The sequence below is a fragment of the Ovis canadensis genome, chromosome 15 (genome assembly GCF_042477335.2).
Source record: "Ovis canadensis isolate MfBH-ARS-UI-01 breed Bighorn chromosome 15, ARS-UI_OviCan_v2, whole genome shotgun sequence".
Taxonomy (NCBI): Eukaryota; Metazoa; Chordata; class Mammalia; order Artiodactyla; family Bovidae; genus Ovis; species Ovis canadensis.
In genome coordinates this window covers 85,219,957-85,245,373 of record NC_091259.1, presented here as the reverse complement: position 1 = coordinate 85,245,373, position 25,417 = coordinate 85,219,957, and the positions used below count along the sequence as shown (strand labels likewise).

Sequence of the window (25,417 nt, the reverse complement as noted above, 5' to 3'; positions counted from 1 at the left end):
ATGTGCTCAGTCACTTTAGTCATGTCCAGCCTTTTGTGACCCTATGGACTACAGCCTGCCAGGCTCCTTTGTCCATAGGATTCTCCAGGCAAGAGTACTGGAGTGGGTTGCCATGCCCTCCTTCAGGGGATCTTCCTGACCTAGGGATCGAACGCATGTCTCCTATTTCTCCTTCATTGCAGGCAGAGTCTTTACCACTAAGCCACTAGGGAAGCCCATGTATACTCATATAAGTATATGTAATTATATTTGTATAATATATAATTATATCTCATTTTGCCTAAGCCCATGTATACTCATATAAGTATATGTAATTATATTTACATAATATATAATTATATCTCATTTTGTCTATGGCCAGCAGGGTTTTTTTTAATTTTCAGCTCTTAAAAACTCAAGCGATGCGATGTCCTATGTACTGTAATGTAATGTAAAGTATCACATTCTATGTTCACAACAACAACAACAAAAATCTCCAATTTAGAGTTTTTTAAAAATTGAGGCTCAGAATTTTAAATTAACTTTCCCAAAGTTACCTGCTTTTAAATGACAGACCTGGAATTGGAATCTAACTTTGATTTATTTCATTTTCTCTATGGTCAGCAGTTTGTGGGGGTTTTTTGGATTTGTTTTTGTTCTTGTTTTTAATTTTCAGTTCTTAGAAACTCAAGCGATATGATTTCCTATGTACTGTAATGCAGAAATTTATACAAATGCAAAACCTGGTTTCCACTATTAACTGTTAAAGTCTTACCTTTGGAAACTTGTTCACAATTTGAAGGAGGATTTTTATCTCACTCATGAAGACCTAGAAGTCTCTGGGCCATCTGCTTTACTCATTGAGGGCAAAAAGCTGCATTGTTCTTTGAAGACATATATGATTTCATATGCCTGTGTCTGTTCATTTTCTCCATGGTCTTCCAAGTATCTCAGAAAATTATTACCTACATTGTAGCTTCATTTCAGAGGAATCATGATACAAGAAAAACTAAAAATTTCCCATTAGAAAATTTTCTCAGAAACTAAAAAAAAGAAAAAAAAAATTCCTATGTCATCCTGTGTCTACATATGAAGATAACAGTAGCTATTCTACCAGGGAAATTTTTATCTTATTCATTCTGTTCTAGTAATATCAATAAAGAATAGCTACCATTCCGATGTTTAACCAGTCTTGTTCTATTGTATTGGTATGGCCAAATAGTTCTACTTTAGATTTGGAGATGGCATTCTTGTGTCTTTTTTATATCATGGTTTAAGCCTACTAAAGCATCTCCTGTGTTCATTACATTAGCTCTTAAGAGGACAACATCTTCTACTTAAACAAGAAAATGTACCTTCTCATGATGTTAATCATGGAATCCTGCAATTGGAATGTATCCAAATCTGATTGCTGTTTAATTAAATTCAATGGGATTTTCCACCAAATCTTAAAAGAACATCTACATATTAAAAACAAACAAAACCCTGTTAAACCAATCGCATCGCATAACTAGGGTAACGAATATGTAACAAGAGAAAAACAAGCAAGCAAACAAACAGCCTAAAAACCATTATGGAAATATTGCCAGCTGAAAATAAAATATCAGCCCTGTCATTGTGTTCCAATGAAAACGAGTTTGACACTTTCTCTACTTTGCCATAGCAAGACTTTTTGTTTTCTTTTACCTAATCAACTTTTTTCTGTAGAAGTGTGAAGTTGAGCACATGAAATTCTTATCTCCAATGTAGTTGCAATAGCTATCTAATCATTCATTATTTTTTTAAAAAATTGAACATTTTTTCCAGGTTTTATTCTATGAGCTATGGATATAATAGTTAATAAAACAAAAAAAATCGGGATAAACTCAGCTTGCATTCACATAAAACTCTAATAATAAAGTCAGACAATAAAAAATGGAACAACTTAGGAAGGTAATTCGAGTTTGAGACTTCTAACTATAAAAAATCCACTATTAGAAATGGACAGATCCTGTAGGCTTAAAACCAGTAAGGGCATAGCTAAACTCAACATCATCAATTGACTGGATATAATTGACATCTATAGACTACTTTATCCAACAACAGCAGAATACACATTCTTCCAAGCAGGAGCTAACCCTTTCAAAGATTCTTTAAGATTTAATCAGATTATCATGTACCTTTTCTACTTAAACTCCCTATGGAGATTCCATCATCAGCTAGGAATCCTGACTGCTATACTAAACTGATCTAAACTTCTCCATTTCAATTTACCAACAAGAATAAAAGTCACCATCATCAATTTCAGAAGCAACCAGTTAGCAAGTGTCCCTTTTAGAAATGCATTTACTCTTTATTTGTTTAGGCTGTGCTGGGGGTTCCTTGCTGCTTGCGGGCTTTCTCTGGCTGTGATGAGCGAAGGCTACACATTGCTGTGGTGCACAGGCTTCTCATTGCAGTGGCTTCTCCTCTTGTACAGCACATGCTCTAGGCAATGGGGGCTTCAGTGATGGCAACACGCAAGCTCAGCATGGTGGCTTCCAGGCTCTAGAGCACAGGCTCAGTAGTTGCGGCACCTTCCTGGACCTGGGATCAAACCTATGTCCCCTGCATTGGCAGGCAGATTCTTACCCACTGTACCATCAGGGAAGTCCTGCATTTACTCTTAAAAGGGGTAACTAGAAGTGATAGCCTTTTATTCAGAAAATATTTATTAAGCATTTACTCTATTCCAAGTCTATTCTATGTACTGGACATCCAGTAGTGACTGAAACAGCCAATACCTCTACTACGTGGAGTTTACATGGTAATTAGAAGAGAGAGATAATAAACAAGTAAATTAAGTAATCAGATGATGAAGATGCTGTAGAGAAAAGGTAATAGAGTGATGTGATACAGAGCAATTCGGGGAGATAGACAATGATTTTATAGTGGGGGCTGAAGAATACTTCTAAGGAGATGACAGGTGAAATACAGTCTGAGCAGGGACCATGATCCAACCAGATGGAGGTCTCAAGGAAGAGTATTGGGGGAATAAAGAGATTTAGTTCAAAGATTCATGGGCAAAAGCAAGGCCATTGCAGCTGGAGCTAGTGAACAGGTAAAGAATGATATAGGACAAGTTCAAAGAGATGTGTGTTTGAGGGGAGTGAGGGGATTGAAACTGGGCAGAGGCTGATAGACCAAGACCAATTACTTACAGTGTAAATTTGATTAAACGGATAACTTCCATTCTACCAAGCAGTTTAACTCAGCGCTTCTAAATTAATGCTTTTACATGACAGACACTGTAGAAATTAAAAGAAGCCAAAAAGAGCAATGGGGAAATCTATGCTGCTGACTACACCAAAGAGTCTATTAAAGAGAACACCTGCTGGGAAGTGAACACGAGTTCTGGGGAAAGAGGTTGCTTGAGTACATATGTTTTATTTCACTTCCTCCTGATTTGAGTAGGAACTTACTTAATCATAACATTAAGGTTGTTGGTGATCTTTGAGTTAGAAAGAAGTTAATGACACTCACCCAGGTCAGATAAAACTTCCCTTCCCACATGGACAAATTCCTCTCTAGTGGTTTTAACCATGACCTTCAGCTCTGTGTCTCTCATCCTGGACATTGTTAGACAAATGCTATAACTTCTTGCTCTTGGGTCTTCCTTGAACACACAGTCTACAGTGGTCCCTGCCATCTGAGTCACTATCACGTCAGGTATTTCATTTTTTTAAGCACTTTGCACTCTGAATGCAATTTTTAAATTTAAATTTATTTATTGTAATTACAGGCTAGTTGCTTTACAATATTGTATTGGTTTTGCATACATCAACATGAATCCGCCACATGTATACACGTGTTCCCAATCCTGAACCCCCCTCCCACCTCCCTCCCCATACCATCCCTCTGGGTCATCCCAGCGCACCTGCAATTTTTTATAGGTTTCTTACTTCCTGCCTACCTCCCTCCACTGGAGAGTGTTGTGAGCTGTGTGATGTGTGCCATTGCTATGATACAGAGTGTACTCTGTAAGAGGGCAAGTTCTAAACCCAAGTTAAATAGGTTCAAGCCCAACCTCAGGTGGTGTCTAGTTGTGATCTCTGATAAATTATTTAAATTTTCCAAGCTTCGGTTAATTCTTCTGGAAAGCAGGAATGACATTATCCATTTTCATAAGGCTTTCATGGAGATTAAATAAAAACTTGCTTTGGCAGCACCAGCCAAATCACAGTAAATAACAATAGCCTTTACTACAATCACTGATTCTTGCACTACAGATTTCTAATTTGTCATACAAAGTTTATCAAGTGTTGGGATCTTCCTGAACCTGATTTTAACTTTGGAGACGTTCACATTTTAAGGTGGATAGTTTAGAAAGTGAATCCCATGCTTCTTGCATTAATGTAAGGGGTTTTACTCTTAGAATTCTGGAAGTTTCTCATGACCTCCTAATTTAATAACTACATAGATTTGAAAAATAAATGTAAATTATACAGCTTTTTTTTTAAGTCAGACATAAATGGGAAACTGAGGAGGATATGAAGGAAGTGGCAAAGATAGTGACAATTGTCAAGCACCCACTGAGTGAAAAGCACTGTCATGGATATTTTGTATACAATGTCTTCATCTAATGCTTGAAATAAACCTATGAAATGAACTACCATTCCATCACACATATGAACTGAGACTAAAACAAGATCCCGTGAGCTTATGAAATACATGCAGTGTTACATAAACTAATGAGGAAGAATTCAATACCAGCTCTGTTAGTTCAAGGGAAAAAGTTATCTGACACAGTATTGCTCATATAAGGAAGCATCTTTTTCAACTAAGGAACCAAGGTAAGATCCATGGAGGTCCTGATCTAGAAGGAACAATGCTCTTGCCAGTCCAAGAAGAGATACAGTCCCAAATCTGGCCTTGCTGGAAGGCGGGTCAGCACCAGTCAATATTTTTTTTTCCTTTTAAAAACGTTTTTATAACATTTACCATGAGCTAGAAACCTCTTCAAGTACTTAATATCTGTAAACCCACTTAACTGGCCCCATATCATTATAACCTAGGCATTATAGCTACTGTAGTTATAGATAAATAAATTATAAGGTAGAAAGGGTAAATAACTTTCCCAAGTAACATGAAAACTCAGAAAGTCTGACTTGAGTCAATTCTTACCACTGCGCTATACTACCTTCCCTACACAAATATCTGGTCATATTCTGGTTGCCTGTTGTGTTGATCTCAAGTTAATAAAGGACCTTTTGGTCCTACAATCAGAGAGGTTTAGGGGAAATCATACCTATAAGTGGATCAGCCCCAAAGCCTAAGGGGACATGAGGCCAATGGAAATCAGAAAAGCAGGGAAGAGTGGTCAGTGATGGCCAAGAAAGTTGGGAATCACTCGAGCCCCCAAGAAATGCTATAAGGCCAGTCAGCTCAGAGTCTTACTCTTCACAGCAGATGCAGAGAAATCATGTATTATCTCTCCTAATGCTCAGAAACATTAGATGAATGAATGATTCTACACAGTTACAGAGACTCCAGGAATGATATCTGTGATAGCTAATAGCTATGGAACACATTGGTGATAAAAGATCCATGAGGATTATTTACTTAATCCTGAAAAGCCTCTATCATTCTCCTGTAACTCAGAAAGGTGTGATTTGCCAAAGCTCATACTCTATGTGGTGAAGCTAATTTTTGATCTCAGATCTATCTTACTCAGAGACTACTCTTAACCATTATAGAATATTAAACACTATCACACATTCCTCCAAATGTGCATATAAAAATGATACATAAAATCTCTTTCACAGAGAAAAATTGTAAAAGCAATGTTCTCAATATGAATGAATAGTTGAGATTACAATAAAAATGAATTTTATTGATAGTCTAAATAACTCAACAAGAATAGATAATAGATCTTCCCTTTGCAAGCACAGAGAGGAAAAAAAAAAGCAGACCATAAGTAGCAAAATATTTTAAAAGTATTGAAAGAAAAGATGGAGAATAAAGACCAACACATTTCTATTTTCTCAGAATACTATATTTTTTGTTTGGCATTGCAAAGGTAGTAAGCATGCATTGCATGATCTATGAAGAACTGAAAGTTTCATGATTCTCATAGCATACGTTATGAAAGATAATCCCCAGGATATGCTTTAATCAGGTGATCAATTAATCGGTTGAGGATGCATATATTATCTACTGCACTATTATTCAAAGTGTATGCATAAATCACCCACTTAGAAATATCTGTATAAATTTATTTCGAATGTAGACATGCCAACCCCACAGTCCTACTGAATTAGAATCTCTACAGCTGTGTCCTGAGAATGTACATTTTAATGTGTTCCAAATAATTCTGAAAGTGTATCCAAGTCTGACAACCAAAGGGGCACTCAATAAATCTAAATAGGGTATCTGGACATGATAAACAATTTTCTGCCTGAAATTTTCTTTAAAGGATTTATATGCCAACACCAACATACTTTTACATATGGTATTCACTTGGCACTAAACCACAGAAATTATATTATCTTTGTATTTAAAAGACAAAGTAATTTTTGCTGCTGTGATTATTTCTCAGTTGAAGTCACCTTTTGATCCAGAGCTTCTTCATAGCATTTTTCACCTCTTCACATCTGAGGGTGTAGATTAAAGGATTTAACATAGGCGTTATCATGGTATAAAACACAGCCATGGCTTTATCAATGGAAAAGGTGATCCCTGGACACATATATTCAAATATGCAGGGTGCAAAAAAGAGAATGACCACAGTGATGTGGGAGACACAGGTGGAGAAGGCTTTGCGTCTTCCTTCCAAGCTATGGGTCCTTAGGGAGCACAAGATGACCACATAGGAGACCATCAAAAGGAGGAAGTTCAACAGGCAGATGAACCCACTGTTGACAACAACAAAGAGACCAAAGATATGAGCGATCATGCAGACCAGTTTCAACAAAGGGTTCAAGACACACAGGAAATGATCTATAATGTTAGGGCCACAGAAGGGCAGGCAGACTGTAAACAGGATATGAATGGCTGCGTGGAAAAAGGCTCCAGCCCAGGCCATGCCCACAAGAAGGCTACACAGCCGTTAACTCATGATGGTCATGTAGTGGAGGGGTTCACAGATGGCCACATAATGGTCATAGGTCATCATCGTGAGAAGGATAGTCTCAGCAGCACCAAAAAGATGCTTGGCAAAGATTTGAGTCATACACCCCCTAAAAGAGATAGCTCTTCTCACAGTAAGGAAGTCAACTAGCATCTTAAGGGTCATGGAGGAAGAACAGCAGCCATCTATAAAGGATAAATGAGACAAGAAGAAGTACACAGGGGACCCTAGGGTCATCCTGGCACTGATGGTGACCATGATGAGCAGGTTGCCTGCCGAGGTGACCAAGTAGACAATTAAAAACACAACAAAGGGAAATTCCTGAAGCTTCACATTTTGAGTCAGGCCCAGGAGGAGGAATTCCATCACATTATTCACCCTCTCCATGAATTCCGTTCCGGTGACAAGACACTTCACTGGAAAGAAAGTCACAGTCATCCTCAATTATAACCCTTTTACTTAAGGGATAAACAATTTCACGGAGTGCCTATTTTCTTTAGTTTTACAAAAGCCAAAAACAAGCACAAAGCCATAAAAAATGTTTTTATTTTGTATATCCTTTCAAGTGAAAATATAGGTGGTATTTATTTCCTTCTTTATGATTTACTAATTTGTTTTCAATTTTCGGTGACAAAAAAAAAAATGTATAACTTTTAAAATCAGAAAAGGAAAACTGCATCAAGCTTTAAGAGCCAATCCATGATGTGGCCACATAGGCGGCACATTCACAAGCACCCAGAGATGTATGAGTTCTGTTCCTGGAAAAGCTGGACATGTCCACCAGTGAGAAACGAAGAGACTCAAAAGATAAGATCCTCATGAGCCGCATCTTTTCCGACTTTGCCTGTCTGATAGCTTCTCCACTTCCCCAAGACTGAGAAAGTGTGCCTCTTCCAGATCTCAGAGGCTGCAGTCAACGTCCATTATAGCACTGGTCACACTGCTTCATACTCATACCTCTTTTTTCAACAGTGTGTGCCACTGAAGGCAAAAATAGGCATTACTACAATTGCAATCTTATTCATAAACTGTTTCTCCTCCCCTGGTCAAAAACTTAACATTTACTGAGAGAGGGAAAGAAAAAAGTGAAATAAAAAAGAGGAAAAGAGAAAGTGGGAGAGAAAAAAGAAGAAAGGTAAAGTTAGAAATACATTAAAGAGCAAAGAAAGGGGAACTTAAAAACCCAAAGCCTTAGTTTAAATCTGGAACTTACACCTTATTAGCTACATAACATTGATTCATGTAATCCCTCTTTTCTTCAATTTTTTCACCGATTACAGGAGGGTTACGTATGACTGTATTTAGGGTTACTGTAAAGGTTACAAGGTTTTAAACATTATTGTTGTTGTTGTTGTGTGATTTAACTCTTTTCATGAATTTATCACTAAAGAAAACTTCAAAATTCTCTCTAAACATCTCCAACGGGGAAAGATTCTGAAAATTCAAATTAAGGAGAACATGGATAAATGTCAAAAAGGAATGTCCTCAGATTTAAAAACTTGAAGCAAGCTATTAATAGAATCTTTAACATAAAGATTTAATTATTGCTTTTTTTTTTACTTTTGTGGGTTTTCCTTTCATTATTTGTTTCATTAACTCACTTGCTAAAGCCATATTCCAATACATAAGAAATTTAATACTGCTAGTTTCAACTTATAACTGGGTGAGGAGTTTTCTGGGAAAAAAGGAACTTTAAACTTAACTCATTATTCAAATTAAGACTTTGTAGATGGGAGGACACATGTACACCCGTGGCTGATTCACATCAATGTATAGCAAAAACCACCACAATATTGTAAAGTAATTTGCCTCCAATTAAAATGAATAAATTAATTTTTTAAAAAAAGGAAAAGAAAACATACAGACCAAAGCAAAAAAATAAATAAATGTAAGTGGAATATAACCTTTAAAAAACAAACGACTTCATAGAATGCAGTCTTATGATATATTTATTTTTGGCCAATATTTGGTATTATAAAGTATTTGGTGAGAGAGACAGGAAATGTAGAGAGAAACAGACAGGAGAGGTGAGGGGAAAGGTGAAAGGATGAAACGAAGAAAGGAAAAGATTAAAAGGGTAGAGGAAAAAGAGAAGAAACAGGGCATGCTGCAGAGTGATCCGAGAAAGACACTTTGAAGCAGGTGCTTTGTAATATACCCAACAAGCACTGCACTTGAATTCAAACTATTTAACGTTTTTATCGTAGAAACTAAGATCAGCAACACACAAAAGAGAGTGACAAATAGTTCATAAGTTGTTCTTACACGCAAATGAGCATTACAAAGTTATTTTTGCCCAGTTCAGTACTGAGGGTTATAAACTACTGACCTATCAACAATTGGTCCTTTGAAGGCTCAATAATATTTAAAATAAATTCCATCAGGGTTTTCTTCAAGCCAAGGTGTGTGTCACCAGAGTCATGAACATGTTAATTTACTGCAAAAAAAGAAAAAAAAATCGAAGTGTTTCCAGAAAAGAAAACCATGAAGTAAAATTTAAAAAAAGAAAACTGTACTTCTCTTATATATCAATTCACATTAGATGCTGTCTAAGACTTCTCAGAGGAGCAATCCCACGCCCAAGGAGCAGTGGCTGTGTGGGCACAGGAGGGCCGAGAGGAGCTACTCCACGTCCAAGGTCAGGAGGAGCGGCTGTGAGGAGATACCCCTCATCCAAGGTAAGGAGCAGCGGCTGCACTTTGCTGGAACAGCCATGAAGAGATACCCCACGTCCAAGGTAAGAGAAACCCAAGTAAGACGATAGGTGTTGCAAGAGGCATCAGAGGGCAGACACACAAATCCTAATCACAGAAAACCAGTCAATCTAATCATATGGACCACAGCCTTGTCTAACTCAATGAAACTAAGACATGCCCTGTGGGGCCACCCAAGACGGGTGGGTCATGGTGGAGAGGTCTGCCAGAATGTGGTCCGCTGGGGAAGCGAATGGGAAACCACTTCAGTATTCTTGCCTGGAGAACCCCATAAACAGTATGAAAAGGCAAAATGATAGGATACTGAAAGAGTGACTCCCCAGGTCAGTAGGTGCCCAGTGTGCTACTGGAGATCAGTGGAGAAATAACTCCAGAAAGAATGAAGAAATGGAGCCAAAGTAAAAATAATACCCAGTTGTGGATGTGACTGGTAATAGAAGCAAGGTCCAATGCTGTAAAGAGCAATAGTGCATAGGAACCTGGAATGTCAGGTTCATGAATTAAGGCAAATTGGAAGTAGTCAAACAGGAGATGGCAAGAGTAAACGTTGACATTCTAGGAATCAGCGACCTAAAATGGACTGGAATGGGTGAATTTAACTCAGATGACCATTATATCTACCACTCTGGGAAGGAATCCCTTAGAAGAAATGGAGTAGCCATCAAGGTCAACAAAAGAGTCTGAAATGCAGTAGTTGGATGCAGTCTCAAAAATGACAGAATGATCTCTGTTCGTTTCCAAGGCAAAAAATTCAGTATCACAGTAATCCAAACCTATGCCCCAACCAGTAACACTGAAGAAGATGAAGTTGAACAGTTCTATGAAGACCTCCAAGATCTTTTAGAACTAACACCAAAAAAGATGTCCTTTTCATTATAGGGGACTGGAATGCAAAGGTAGGAAGTCAAGAAACACCTAGAATGACAGGCAAATTTGGCCTTGGAATGCGGAATGAAGCAGGGCAGAGACTAATAGAGTTTGGCCAAGAGAACACACTGGTCATAGCAAACACCCTCTTCCAACAACACAAGACAAGACTCTACACATGGACATCACCAGATGGTCAACACCAAAATCAGATTGATTATATTCTTTGCAGCCAAAGATGGAGCAGCTCTATACAGTCAGCTAAAACAAGACCGGGAGCTGACTGTGGCTCAAATCATGAACTGCCTATTGCCAAATTCAGACTCAAATTGAAGAAAGTAGGGAAAACCACTAGACCATTCAGGTATGACCTAAATCAAATCCCTTATGACTATACAGTGGAAGTGAGAAATAGATTTAAGGGACAAGATCTGATAGATAAAGTGCCTGATGAATTATGGAGGGAAGTTCGTGACATTGTACAAGAAACAGGGATCAAGGCCATCCCCATGGAAAAGAAATACAAAAAAGCAAAATGGCTGTCTGGGGAGGCCTTACAAATAGCTGTGAGAAGAAGAGAAGTAAAAAGCAAAGGAGAAAAGGAAATATATAAGTATCTGAATGCAGAGTTCCAAAGAATAGCAAGGAGAGATAAGAAAGCCTTCCTCAGCAATCACTGCAAAGAAATAGAGGAAAATAACAGAGTGGGAAAAACTAGAGATCTCTTCAAGAAAATTAGAGATACCAAGGGAACATTCCATGCAAAGACGGGCTCGATAAAGGACAGAAATGGTATGGACCTAACAGAAGCAGAAGATATTAAGAAGAGGGGGCAAGAATACATGGAAGAACTGTACAAAAATAATCTTCACGACCAGATAATCGTGATGGTGTGATCACTCACCTAAAGCCAGACATCCTGGAATGTGAAGTCAAGTGGGCCTTAGAAAGCATCACTATAAACAAAGCTAGTGGATGTGATGAAATTCCAGTGGAGCTATTTCAAATTCTGGAAGATGATGCTGTGGAAGTGCTGCACTCAATATGCCAGCAAATTTGGAAAACTCAGCAGTGGCCACAGGACTGGAAAAGGTCAGTTTTCATTCCAATCCCAAAGAAAGGCAATGCCAAAGAATGCTCAAACTACCGCACAATTACACTCATCTTACACGCTAGTAAAGTAATGCTCAAAATTCTCCAAGCCAGGCTTCAGCAATACATGAACCGTGAACTCCCTGATGTTCAAGCTGGTTTTAGAAAAGGCAGAGGAACCAGAAATCAAATTGCCAACATCTGCTGGATCACCAAAAAAGCAAGAGAGTTCCAGAAAAACATCTATTTCTGCTTTATTGACTATGCCAAAGCCTTTGATTTTGTGGATCACAATAAACTGGTGAAAATTCTGAAAGAGATGGGAATACCAGACCACCTGACCTGCCTCTTGAGAAACTTATATGCAGGCCTGGAAGCAACAGTTAGAACTGGACATGGAACAACAGACTGGTTCCAAATAGGAAAAGGAGTACGTCAAGGCTGTATATTGTCACCCTGCTTATTTAACTTCTATGCAGAGTACATCATGAGAAACGCTGAGCTGGAAGAAGCCCAAGCTGGAATCAAGATTGCTGGGAGAAATATCAATAACCTCAGATATGCAGATGACACCACGCTTATGGCAGAAGTGAAAAGAAACTAAAAATCCTCTTGATGAAAGAGGAGAGTGAAAAAGTTGGCTTAAAGCTCAACATTCAGAAAACAAAGATCATGGCATCTGGTCCTATCACTTCATGGGAACTAGATGGGGAAACAGTGGAAACAGTGTCAGACTTTATTATTTTGGACTCCAAAATCACTGCAGTTGGTGAGTGCAGCCATGAAATTAAAAGACACTTACTCCTTGGAAGAAAAGTTATGACCAACCTAGATAGCCTGTTAAAAAGCAGAGACATTACTTGGCCAACAAAAGTCCGTCTAGTCAAGGCTATGGTTTTTCCAGTGGTCATGTATGGATGTGAGAGTTGGACTGTGAAGAAAGCTGAGTACCGAAGAATTGATGCTTTTGAACTGTGGTGTTAGAGAAGACTCTTGAGAGTCCCTTGGACTGCAAGGAAATCCAACGAGTCCATTCTAAAGGAGATCAGTCCTGGGTATTCTTTGGAAGGACTGATGCTATAGCTGAAACTCCAATACTTTGGCCACCTCATGTGAACAGTTGACTCATTAGAAAAGACTCTGATGCTGGGAGGGATTGGGGGCAAGAGGAGAAGGGGACGACAGAGGATGAGATGGCTGGATGGCATCACAGACTCAATGGACATGAGTTTGAGTGAACTCTGGGAGTTGCAGATGGACAGGGAGGCCTGGCGTGTTGCGATTCTGGGGTCACCAAGAGTTGGAAATGACTGAGCAACTGAACTGAACTGAACTGAAGACTTCTCATCCTGGCCTGAAGACTTCTCATCCTGGCCTGACTTGTTCAGATAATAAACTAGCCCAGACAGAAGATACATGCACTTTGTATTTAAAAGGAATTTGTGTTTGAGAGAGAGAGGAAAGATTTCAGAAGCTGTATCACATTTCTATTTCTTTGGGACTCATAGATGTTTATAATATTTTAAGTTTTGGCTCAGACAGTAAAAAAATCTGCCTGCAATGTGGGAGACCTGGGTTCAGTCCCTGGTTTGGAAAGATCCTCTGGAGAAGGAAATGGCTACCCACTCCAGTACTCTTGCCTGGAAAATCCCATGGACGAAAGAGCCTGGCAGGCTACAGTCCATGGGGTCCCAAAGAGTCAGACATGACTAAGTAACTTCACCTTGGTCTTCTAGGCCCTAAGAGCATAATAGACATATCTAACACTAAAAAAATGTAAACCCAATTATAAAAATTAGCAGTATAAAAAGTACTTTGGATTAGAAACTTTCAAAGCCATTTCTTCCAATTTTTTTCAGAGCATCTACACTCAATGGAAAGTCAGGTATTTTGGTCCTTGGGACTCAACCTGCCCTCTCTCATCATTTCACTAAACACCATGGCTAGCCACAAAGAAGATCATTGCCTTTGTGGTTTACTCACCAAAAAACTTCATAGTTCTTCTCAAATCCTTCAATTCTTACAATATAGAGACACTAGTTTTATTCACGTGGGTGACTCATCTCCGTTATTTTCTCAAGGGAAGAGTAATTAATTTGGGGAGACTTTGCCAAAATAACAACCAAATGCCTTTCCCTTCCCCCTATGGTTCCTCTGACCAGAGAATGATATTTCCGACAAGTGTTAGAATCCATCTGTAGGAATGGGATTACAAGGCTACAGTCAGACCTTGGATTCTTCATTTTATTTTTTTTTTCAGTAAATGTTTATGGAATATCTACAACGAACCAGATAGTTTTATTCAATAATAAAAATGATAGCAACAAACTATTGAGGGCTAAAGGTGAGATTCTATATTAAACACATTATGTGAGGTACACTTTGTGATGGGTCCTATTATTATTCCCACTTTACAAATGAGCTGTATGAGTTTAGATAATTTGCCCAAGATCAGAAGTGAGTGGTGGCAGAACTGAAATGTATATACAAATCTGCCTCCAAAGCCTCAATAATATTCCTGCCATCGTGATGCAAGAATTCAACTATTTTAAAAGAGAGAGAGTAGAAAAGTGTGTGTATCTGTGTGTTTCAAGTGTGTATCTATCTGTGTGTGTCAAGAAGGATGGAAGTGAAATGTTCAGGTAAGGTTTTCTTTAAAATTTGATACTGAAGTTGAAGCTGAAAAATATTACCTAAGGCCTAGTTTAAATAAACTGAGGGTTTAGGAATATTGACAGGTTTAAGAATTAAGCCAGACTATATCACTGTTGGATAGTGAAGAAAGTATCTCTGTGAGTCTACCCAGTACATTGGTGATTCCATCCTGTTTTGAGCCAATTCCAATCAACAATACTTTTTGAAACATCCTTCAAGTATACCACTGACTTCCCTGGTGGCTCAGATGGTAAAGCGTCTGCCTACAATGCAGGAGACCCAGATTCAATCGCTGGGTTGGGAAGATCCTCTGAAGAAGGAAATGACAACCCACTCCAGTACTCTTGCCTGGAAAATCCCATGGACAGAGAAGCCCGGTAGGCTATAGTCCATGGGGTCGCAGAGTCGGACACAACTGAGCGACTTCACTTTCAAGTATATTGTTTGCTTTCGTTATTACTATCAATTAGCTGGAAAATCACATAAGCAGAATAGTTAGAAAGCATTGAGCAACTGAAAAAACCAGTTATATGTGACTCACTGAAATATGAATAAAGACAGCTTAGCTCAGCCACACAGCTGTTAGGTAAGCACAGGCCCAGTCTCTAACCTAAGCTGTGCTGTCAGCTTTACCTTGAAATGAGTTGCTTGAGCTTCCTCAGCCTGTTTTCCTCATCTTCATTGTTTCAAGGATTAAACAGAAAAACATTTTTTTAAAAATCAATAAATGGGAGCCGTATTTTTACTAACTTAAAAAACCAGGATCCAACTCTAGATAAAATTTCCATGAAAATTTTGAAAACTTGTTTTCAAGTGACTAAAGAAATGCACCTTGTCTGACATTCCTCATAAATTATTTCCTATCACTCAACAAATATGGTCACCCTTTCTCCCTGCAGGTCACCAGTGCTGAATTCTGCAGTATTTGGGGGGAAATCTGTGGTCTTAGGCAATATTCACGGTGGTACTTCAGAGCTGATGTTGGTTCACAGGTTTCTGGGTGGGTCCACACTTTATATGCTACTGACAGTCTACTATAAGGACTAGTACACAATTCCAATTGTACAGGTGCCAACTATTTCTTGGGTACACATCTAGGAGGTGAACCTAAGAATTGAGGTTATGCGAATGTTTAGATCAAACTAGATAAAACTTATTTCTGAAGTGTTTGCACCCGTATATACTTCCAACAACAATGTAAAAGACACCAGTTGGTTCATATACTCCCCATCAGACTGGCTCATACAACTCAACATCAAAAACCAAACAGCCTAACTAAATAATGGGCAGAAGACCTGAATGGACATTTTCAGAGCAGAAGACCTGAGAAGACACAACTGAGCAACTGAACTGAACTGAATTCAAAAAAGTCTATACACCCCAGTGTTCACTGCAGCACTGCTTATAGTAGCCAACATACGGAAGCAGCCTAGGTCCCCATCAACAGATTAATGGATAAAGAAGATGTGAAACACACATACATACACACACACATGATGGAATACTACTGAGCCGTTAAAAATAAAATTGTGCCATTCGCAAAAATATGGATGATTCAGTGGATATCATGCTTAGTGAATTAAGCCAGACAGCAAAAGACTAATACTGTATGTTTTTGTCCATCTGGGAAGCATGAGAAGTCCTTAGAAATTAGAACCATAAAATACCTATATTAGAAAGTCAATACATCTGTGTCTCTTGTGCTATCTTGCATACAGGGTTATCCTTACCATCTTTCTAAATTCCATATATTTGCATTAGTATACTGTATTGGTATAATATCATATAAGAAATGAATCGCCAGTCTAGGTTCAATGCAGGATACAGGATGCTTGGGGCTGGTGCACTGGGATAACCCAGAGGGATGGTATGGGGAGGGAGGTGGGAGTGGGGTTCAGGATTGGGAACACGTGTACACCCATGGCAGATTCATGTTGATGTGTGGCAAAACCAATGCAATATTGTAAAGTAAAAAATAAATTAATAAATAATAAAATTTTTAAAAGTCAGTAATGTCTAGAATCAATTATCCAAGGTTTTGACTCAAAGAGTTTGAAAAATAAGAGGAAATTAGCAGAAAGTAGGTAAAAAATAGGAAATAATAAGGTTAAGAACAAAAATCATTGAAACAGAAGATATAAAAACAATAGAAAAATCAATGAAACAAAAAACTGGTTCTTTGGGAATCTTAAATAGAATAGACAAAGCATTAGCTAGAATTATAAGGAAGGGAGGAGGAGGAAAGGATAAGGATAAGAAAGTACGATAGAGAAGAGATAAATTATTCATATGAAGAAATAAAACATAAGTATGACTTAAACGGGGCTTCCCTGGTAGCTCAGCCAGTAAAGAATCTACCTGCAATGCAGGAGACCCTGGTTCAACTCCTGGGTCAGGAAGGTCTGCTGGAGGAGGGATAGGCTACCCACTCCAGTATTCTTGGGCTTCCCTGATGGTTCAACTGGTAAAGAATCTGCCTGCAAGAACTGGGTTCAATTTCTGGGTTGGGAAGATCCCCTGGAAAAGGGAATGGCTACCCACTCCAGTATTCCTGCCTGGAGAATCCATAGACTGTATAGCCCATAGGGTCACAAAGAGTCAGATATGACTTAGCGACTTTCAGTTACTCATGACTTAAATGGGTTTCTTAGGTGGCTCAGTGGTAAAGAATCTGCCTGCCAATGCAGGAAACACAGGAGACATGGGTTCAGTCTCTGGGTCGGAAAGATCCCCTGGAGAAGGAAACAGCAATCCACTCAGTATTCTTGCCTGGAAGATTCCATGGGCAAGGAAGCCTGGCAGGCTATAGTCCATGGGGTCACATAGAGTTGGACACCACTGAGCGACTGAGCATGAGCACATGTTCAAAAACGTATTAGAACATCCAGAGAAAAACTCAAATGCATTAATTTTTTGCAAAGGTGTCAAGATACTCCAATGATTAAAGAATAGACTTTAAACAAGTTATGCTGTTTCAATGGGATATCTAAGAGAAAAAAAAAAACACTACTACCAACACAACACCCCAAAATTAATATGAAGTGATTCACAGACCCACAAGTTAATGCTTAATCTAAAATAATATCTATTTCTAAATGTTTGAGTAGACCAATATATGTTAGATATGACCCAATAAGCAGAAAACAAGAAAAAATGGACTTTATCAAGATTTTAAACCTTTTACAGTTTCTGATGCCTGTATTTCATCCTGGTATGGGTCATACATTTTTAGCACATCTCCTAATTTTTTATGAAAAGCAGACATTTTATTTATCTTAGTAACCTATTCTTATTTTTGGCTGTGCCAGATCTTCACTGCTGCCCGCAGGCTTTCTCTAGTTGTGGTGAGCTAGTTGCAGTGTGCAGGCTTCTCGTCGCTGCGGTTTCTCTTGTGGCACAGCACCAGCTCTAGGGCACGCAGACTTCAGCAGTTGCGGTACACAGGCTCAGAGGGCTTGGGCTTGGGCTTGGGCTTCAGTAGTGGTGGCACATGGGCTTAACTGCCTCGCAGGATGTGGGATCTTCATGGACCAGAGATTGAATATGCATCCCCTGCATTGGTAGGCAGATTCTTAACCACTGGACTACAGGGGAAGTCCTAAAAATCGGATACCTTAGATAATATATTGTAGCAACTTGAGATATCAGACACCTACCTACCTCCATCTAGGTGGCTCAGTGGGTAAAGAATCCGCCTGTGACACAGGAGATGCGAGTTCAATCCTGGGATGCAAAGACCCCCCCAGAGGAGGGCATGGCAACCCACTCCAGTATTCTTGCCTGGAGAATCCCATGGAGAGATGAGTCTGGCTGGCTGCAGTCCATGGGGTCTCAGAATCAGACATGACAGAAGTGACTGAGCATGCCCTATCAGATGTCACCACTTTAAAAAGTGAAAGGGCAATTCATGAGCAAGGAGAAAATTATATACATATACATATACATATATATGTATATATTATATATATGTATTATATAATTTTAAAACTATTTTTAAATGTGCAAAGGACATGAACAGCAATATCACTAAAGAAAATATATAAATGGTCAATAAGGGCATGAAAAGCAGTGCTCAACAAAATTAGCAACAGGGAAGCAAGAAATTAAAACCACAATAAAGTACCAAGACATACTTCTTGGAATTACTCAAAGGATAATAACTTCAAATGAAAAGAATGCAGAACAATTGGAACTTTCTTGTGTTTAAATTTATGTTCTCACTTTTACTGCCAATATTCCACACTGACAAACTCATATGTACAAAGAAAGAAAAATATTGTAAGATGGAGCCTTCTGGGTTTTGTGGCTACTTAAACAGCCCTCTGAGAAAAGTAAAAAACAGTGCTTGCATAAAAACTCATAGAGATCAATTAAAATATATATATATCCCAAGTTACCTTGAGCAAGAAGAATAGAACTGTAGACCAACCAATTCCTGATTTCCAAATTAGGAATAAGCCATCCACATACATACAGTCAACTGAACTTTCACAAGGATGTCAAGAAAAAGAATGGTTTCTTCAGTAATGGCTTGTGTACTCTGGATAACCACATGCAGAAGAAAAAAATCAGATCCTTATCTCACAGTATACAAAAAATAAAACTCAAAATGGATTAGACTTAAATACGAGACAGGAAACAAACAAACAAACACAAAAAACTACTTGAAGACAACACAGAAAAATCTTGACATTGGTCTAGGTAATGATTTTTTAAATATGACACCACAAGTAAAAGTAGAAAAGTGGGCTGCATTAAAAAAAAAAAAAACCTGCACAGCAAAGGAAACAGTCAGGAATAAAAAGGCAGCCAGTGAACTGAGAAAATATTTGCAGCCACAGCCACATGTCTAGTAAGGGGTCAATATCCCACACATAAGTCACTTGCATAAATCAATAGCGAAAAAACAAATAACCTAATTTTAAAATGGGCATAGGAAATTTCTCAAAAGAATACTTACAATGGCCAATAGGTAAATGCTGCTGCTGTTGCTGCCGCTAAGTCGCTTCAGTCGTGTCCGACTCTGTGCAACCCCATAGACGGCAGCCCACCAGGCTCCCCCGTCCCCGGGATTCTCCAGGGAAGAACGCTGGAGGGGGTTGCCATTTCCTTCTCCAATAGTAGGTAAATGAAAAAGTGTTAAATGTCACTAGTCATCAGGAAAATGCAAGTCAAAATATCAGTGAGGTATCACAGTTATATGGTAATTATAAAAAAAAAACACAAAAATAACAAGTGTTGGTAAAGATGTGGAAAAAGGGAAACCCTTGTAAACTAACAAAGCAATTATAGAAAGTAGAATGAAGATTTCTGAAAAAATTAAAACTAGAACTACTTTTGATTCAGCACTTTCACTTCTGGGTAGATAGGCAAAGGAATTAAAATAATTATGCTGAAGAGATACCGGGACTCATGTTCATTCACAATAACTGGAATATGAAATAACATATGTCAGATAGATGGGTAGATCATGTGGCAGGTGTGTGTGTTTAGTTGCTATGTCGTGTCAACTCTTTTGTGACCTCATGGACTGTAGCCCACTAGGCTCTTCTGTCCATGGGATTTCTCAGGCAAGAATACTGGAGTGGGTTGCCATTTCCTTCTCCAGGATACATAGCACACACATATACATCTATATATAATAGAATATTACATAGTTTTTTTCCTAAAAGGAATTTCATTTGCAAGAGCATGAAATGAATCTGGAGAACATTATGGTAAATACAATAAGCCACATAGACAAGAGAAATGCTACATGGTATTACTTATGTGTGTGTGTGTATGCTAAGTCACTTCAGTTGTGTCCAACTCTTTGCAACCTCATGGAATGTAGCCTGCCAGGCTTCTCTGTCCATGAGATTGTCCAAGCAAGAATCCTGGAGTGGGTTGCCATGACCTCCTTCAGGGCATCTTCCTTACCCAGGGATCAAACCTCTGTCTCTCACATCTACCTGCATTGGCAGGTGGGTTCTTTATCACTAACACCTCCTGGGAAGCTCCATTACTTATATATGGAATCTAAAATAGTCAAACCTATAGAAGCAAAGAGTATAATACCAGTGAGGGAGAAATGAGCAGAGATTGATGAAGGGAAACCAAATTTCAGTTATGGAAGGATCACAATAAACTGTGGAAAATCTGAAAGAGATGGGAATACCAGACCACCTAACCTGCCTCTTGAGAAATCTGTATGCAGGTCAGGAAGCAACAGTTAGAACTAGACATGGAACAACAGACTGGTTCCAAATAGGAAAAGGAGTACGTCAAGGCTGTATATTGTCACCCTTCTTATTTAACTTCTATGCAGAGTACATCATGAGAAACGCTGGACTGTTAGAAACACAAGCTGGAATCAAGATTGCCGGGAGAAATATCAATCACCTCAGATATGCAGATGACACCACCCTTATGGCAGAAAGTGAAGAGGAGCTAAAAAGCCTCTTGAATAAAGTGAAAGAGGAGAGTGAAAAAGTTGGCTTAAAGCTCAACATTCAGAAAACCAAGATCATGGCATCCAGTCCCATCACTTCATGGGAAATAGATGGGGAAACGGTGGAAATAGTGTCAGACTTTATTTTGGGGGGCTCCAAAATCACTGCAGATGGTGATTACAGCCATGAAATTAAAAGACGCTTACTCCTTGGAAGAAAAGTTATGACCAACCTAGATAGCATATTCAAAAGCAGAGACATTACTTTGCCGACTAAGGTCCATCTACTCAAGGCTATGGTTTTTCCAGTGGTCATGTATGGATGTGAGAGTTGGACTGTGAAGAGCGCCGAAGAATTGATGCATTTGAACTATGGTGTTGGAGAAGACTCTTGAGAGTTCCTTGGACTGCAAGGAGATCCAACCAGTCCATTCTGAAGGAAATCAACCCTGGGACTTCTTTGGAAGGAATGATGCTAAAGCTGAAACTCCAGTACTTTGGCCACCTCATGTGAAGAGTTGACTCATTGGAAAAGAGTCTGATGCTGGGAGAGATTGGGGGCAGGAGGAGAAGGGGACGACCCAGGATGAGATGGCTGGATGGCATCACGGACTCAATGGACGTGAGTCTGAGTGAATTACGGGAGATGGTGATGGACAGGGAGGCCTGGCGTGCTGCGATTCATGGGGTGGCAAATAGTCGGACACAACTAAGCGACTGAACTGAACTGAAAGATGAATAATTTCTGGAAGTATATTATACAGCAATGTGATTATAGTTAACAATATTGCATTGTACACTGAGAATTTGCTAAGAGGGTGGATCGTGCTATCACCACAAAAAATGGTAACACCATGATTGATAAATATGTTAATAGTTTGATTGTGGTGATTATTTCACAATGTATACTTATATCTAAATGCTGTTATACACCTTAAAAACAAAATTTTATTTGTCTGTGATACATCAATAAATCTGGAGGAGGAGGTAGAAGGGAGAAAAACAGCTTTTTGATTCAAGAACTTTCAAAAGGCTGCCATTAATTGTATGTCCTCAGTGATCTAGCTCTCAGGCAATCAGTAATGGTTTCCAATAAAGGTTTAATAATTGATAAGAAAATACAAACTCTCCTATGACAGGAGTCAACAGGGATTCATCACATGTCACACACAGGAATTATGCCACTTTGCTATTGACAAGACATTCAGTTTTCTTAACAATCCAGGTCCTGATAGAAAAGAGGGAATCTCACAGATTTAGTTTCCAAGTGAAGGGAATACTGAGCTTCTCTAGTGGCTCAGCTCGAAAAGAACTTGCCTACCGATGCAGGACACACAAGAGACATGGGTTTGATCCCTGGGTCAGGAAGACCCCCTGGAGAAGGAAATGGCAACCCACTCATGTAATCTCATCTGGAAAATTCCATAGACAAAGAAGCCTGGCAGGCTCCATGGTGTCACAAAGAGTCAAACATAACTGAACTCCCATGCACACACACAAAGGGAAAACTATTCCCCACTTCACAGTATTTCTCCACCCTGTCATTCCAGAATACTTGCTTCTGGACAAAGCCTTTCCATCAAAGGAGATAATTAATTCCTAGGAGAGAAAGCAGCAGCTATAAGACAAGGTCCCTGGACCTTATCAAAGCCTCTTTGAATATCTATGAATATACAAGAGGAAGGTGGAAGTGATTTGTGTTGCTGTTCACCTCTCTAGAACAAGATTCATCATGGGCAGAATGAACCATCTGAATATGCTTCCTTCACACTCTGTTACTTGTGCTGCTGAACCACTGACATTTATTCAAATCAGTTGTCCATAGTATTCCAGTTAACCCATTCTAAATTCAAAATCAGAAAGCAAGTTTTCTGTGAAGACCATTTGAGGCTTTAGAAGCTAGATGGATTGCATTGAATTTGTAAATTGCTTTGGGTAGTATACTCATTTTCACTATATTGATTCTTCCAATCCATGAACATGGTATATTTCTCCATCTATTAGTGTCCTCTTTGATTTCTTTCATCAGTGTTTTATAGTTTTCTATATATAGGTCTTTAGTTTCTTTAGGTAGATATATTCCTAAGTATTTTATTCTTTTTGTTGCAATGGTGAATGGAATTGTTTCCTTAATTTCTTTTTCTACTTTCTCATTATTCGTGTATAGGAATGCAAGGGATTTCTGTGTGTTGATTTTATATCCTGCAACTTTACTATATTCATTGATTAGCTCTAGTAATTTTCTGGTGGAGTCTTTAGGGTTTTCCACGTAGAGGATCATGTCATCTGCAAACAGTGAGAGTTTTACTTCTTCTTTTCCAATTTGGATTCCTTTTATTTCTTTTTCTGCTCTGATTGCTGTGGCCAAAACTTCCAGAACTATGTTGAATAGTAGCGGTGAAAGTGGACACCCTTGTCTTGTTCCTGACTTTAGGGGAAATGCTTTCAATTTTTCACCATTGAGGATAATGTTTGCTGTGGGTTTGTCATAGATAGCTTTTATTATGTTGAGGTATGTTCCCAAGCTACCAGCCACATTTTTCACAGAACTAGAACAAATAATTTCAAGATTTGTATGGAAATACAAAAAACCTCGAATAGCCAAAGCAATCTTGAGAAAGAAGAATGGAACTGGAGGAATCAACTTGCCTGACTTCAGGCTCTATTACAAAGCCACAGTCATCAAGACAGTATGGTACTGGCACAAAGACAGACATATAGATCAATGGAACAAAATAGAAAGCCCAGAGATAAATCCACACACATATGGACACCTTATCTTTGACAAAGGAGGCAAGAATATACAATGGAGTAAAGACAACCTCTTTAACAAGTGGTGCTGGGAAAACTGGTCAACCACTTGTAAAAGGATGAAACTAGATCACTTTCTAACACCGTACACAAAAATAAACTCAAAATGGATTAAAGATCTAAATGTAAGATCAGAAACTATAAAACTCCTAGAGGAGAACATAGGCAAAACACTCTCAGACATAAATCACAGCAGGATCCTCTATGATCCACCTCCCAGAATTCTGGAAATAAAAGCAAAAATAAACAAATGGGATCTAATTAAAATTAAAAGCTTCTGCACAACAAAGGAAAATATAAGCAAGGTGAAAAGACAGCCTTCTGAATGGGAGAAAATAATAGCAAATGAAGCAACTGACAAACAACTAATCTCAAAAATATACAAGCAACTTATGCAGCTCAATTCCAGAAAAATAAACGACCCAATCAAAAAATGGGCCAAAGAACTAAATAGACATTTCTCCAAAGAAGACATACGGATGGCTAACAAACACATGAAAAGATGGTCAACATCACTCATTATTAGAGAAATGCAAATCAAAACCACAATGAGGTACCACTTCACACCAGTCAGAATGGCTGCGATCCAAAAATCTGCAAGCAATAAATGCTGGAGAGGGTGTGGAGAAAAGGGAACCCTCCTACACTGTTGGTGGGAATGCAAACTAGTACAGCCACTATGGAGAACAGTGTGGAGATTCCTTAAAAAATTGCAAATAGAACTACCTTATGACCCAGCAATCCCACTGCTGGGCATACACACCAAGGAAACCAGAATTGAAAGAGACACATGTACCCCAATGTTCATCGCAGCACTGTTTATAATAGCCAGGACATGGAAACAACCTAGATGTCCATCAGCAGATGAATGGATAAGAAAGCTGTGGTACATATACACAATGGAGTATTACTCAGCAGTTAAAAAGAATTCATTTGAATCAGTTCTGATGAGATGGATGAAACTGGAGCCTATTATACAGAGTGAAGTAAGCCAGAAAGAAAAACACCAATACAGTATACTAACACATATATATGGAATTTAGGAAGATGGCAATGACGACCCTGTATGCAAGTCAGGGAGAGAGACACAGATGTGTATAACGGACTTTTGGACTCAGAGGGAGAGGGAGAGGGTGGGATGATTTGGGAGAATGACATTCTAACATGTATACTATCATGTGAATTGAATCGCCAGTCTATGTCTGACGCAGGATGCAGCATGCTTGGGGCTGGTGCATGGGGATGACCCAGAAAGATGTTATGGGGAGGGAGGTGGGAGAGGGGTTCATGTTTGGGAATGCATGTAAGAATTAAAGATTTTAAAATTTAAAAAATAAAAAACTAAAATTAAAAAAAAAAGAAGCTAGATGGAAAGATTTAAACTTCTAAGAACCTTTTATCTTTTAAAACAGGTTTTATGAGATATAATTGATATACTACGAACTTATACATGTTCAATGTATACAATTTCTTAACAAGTGTTCATTTCAGAGTTAACAAGCCCTTCTCAAGTGTCACACCTTTTACACTGAAAGTTACTTGCTATAAGAAGTTAGTCTGAATACGGAACTGCTCCTGAACACATTCAAACATCACTAAAATCATGTGACGAGCTAAGCTAAGTTTTTCAACAGTGCTGATGCTCATTTTGTTACTTCATATGTATAACATTATTTTTTCAACACTTTTCAAATATAGTAAAAGATCATTTTATCTGCATTTCAATTTTTCAAAAGATATTCATGAATTTGACACTTGAAAATTTTGAGACTTGAAGAGGTT

The 25,417-nt window shown here is 38.6% G+C and overlaps 1 pseudogene; it reads right to left on the bottom strand.

Moving 5' to 3' along the window:
- Window positions 1-6,493: 6,493 nt before the first annotated feature.
- On the bottom strand, window positions 6,494-7,453 carry LOC138421017 (olfactory receptor 4C46-like; annotated as a pseudogene).
- Window positions 7,454-25,417: the final 17,964 nt, after the last annotated feature.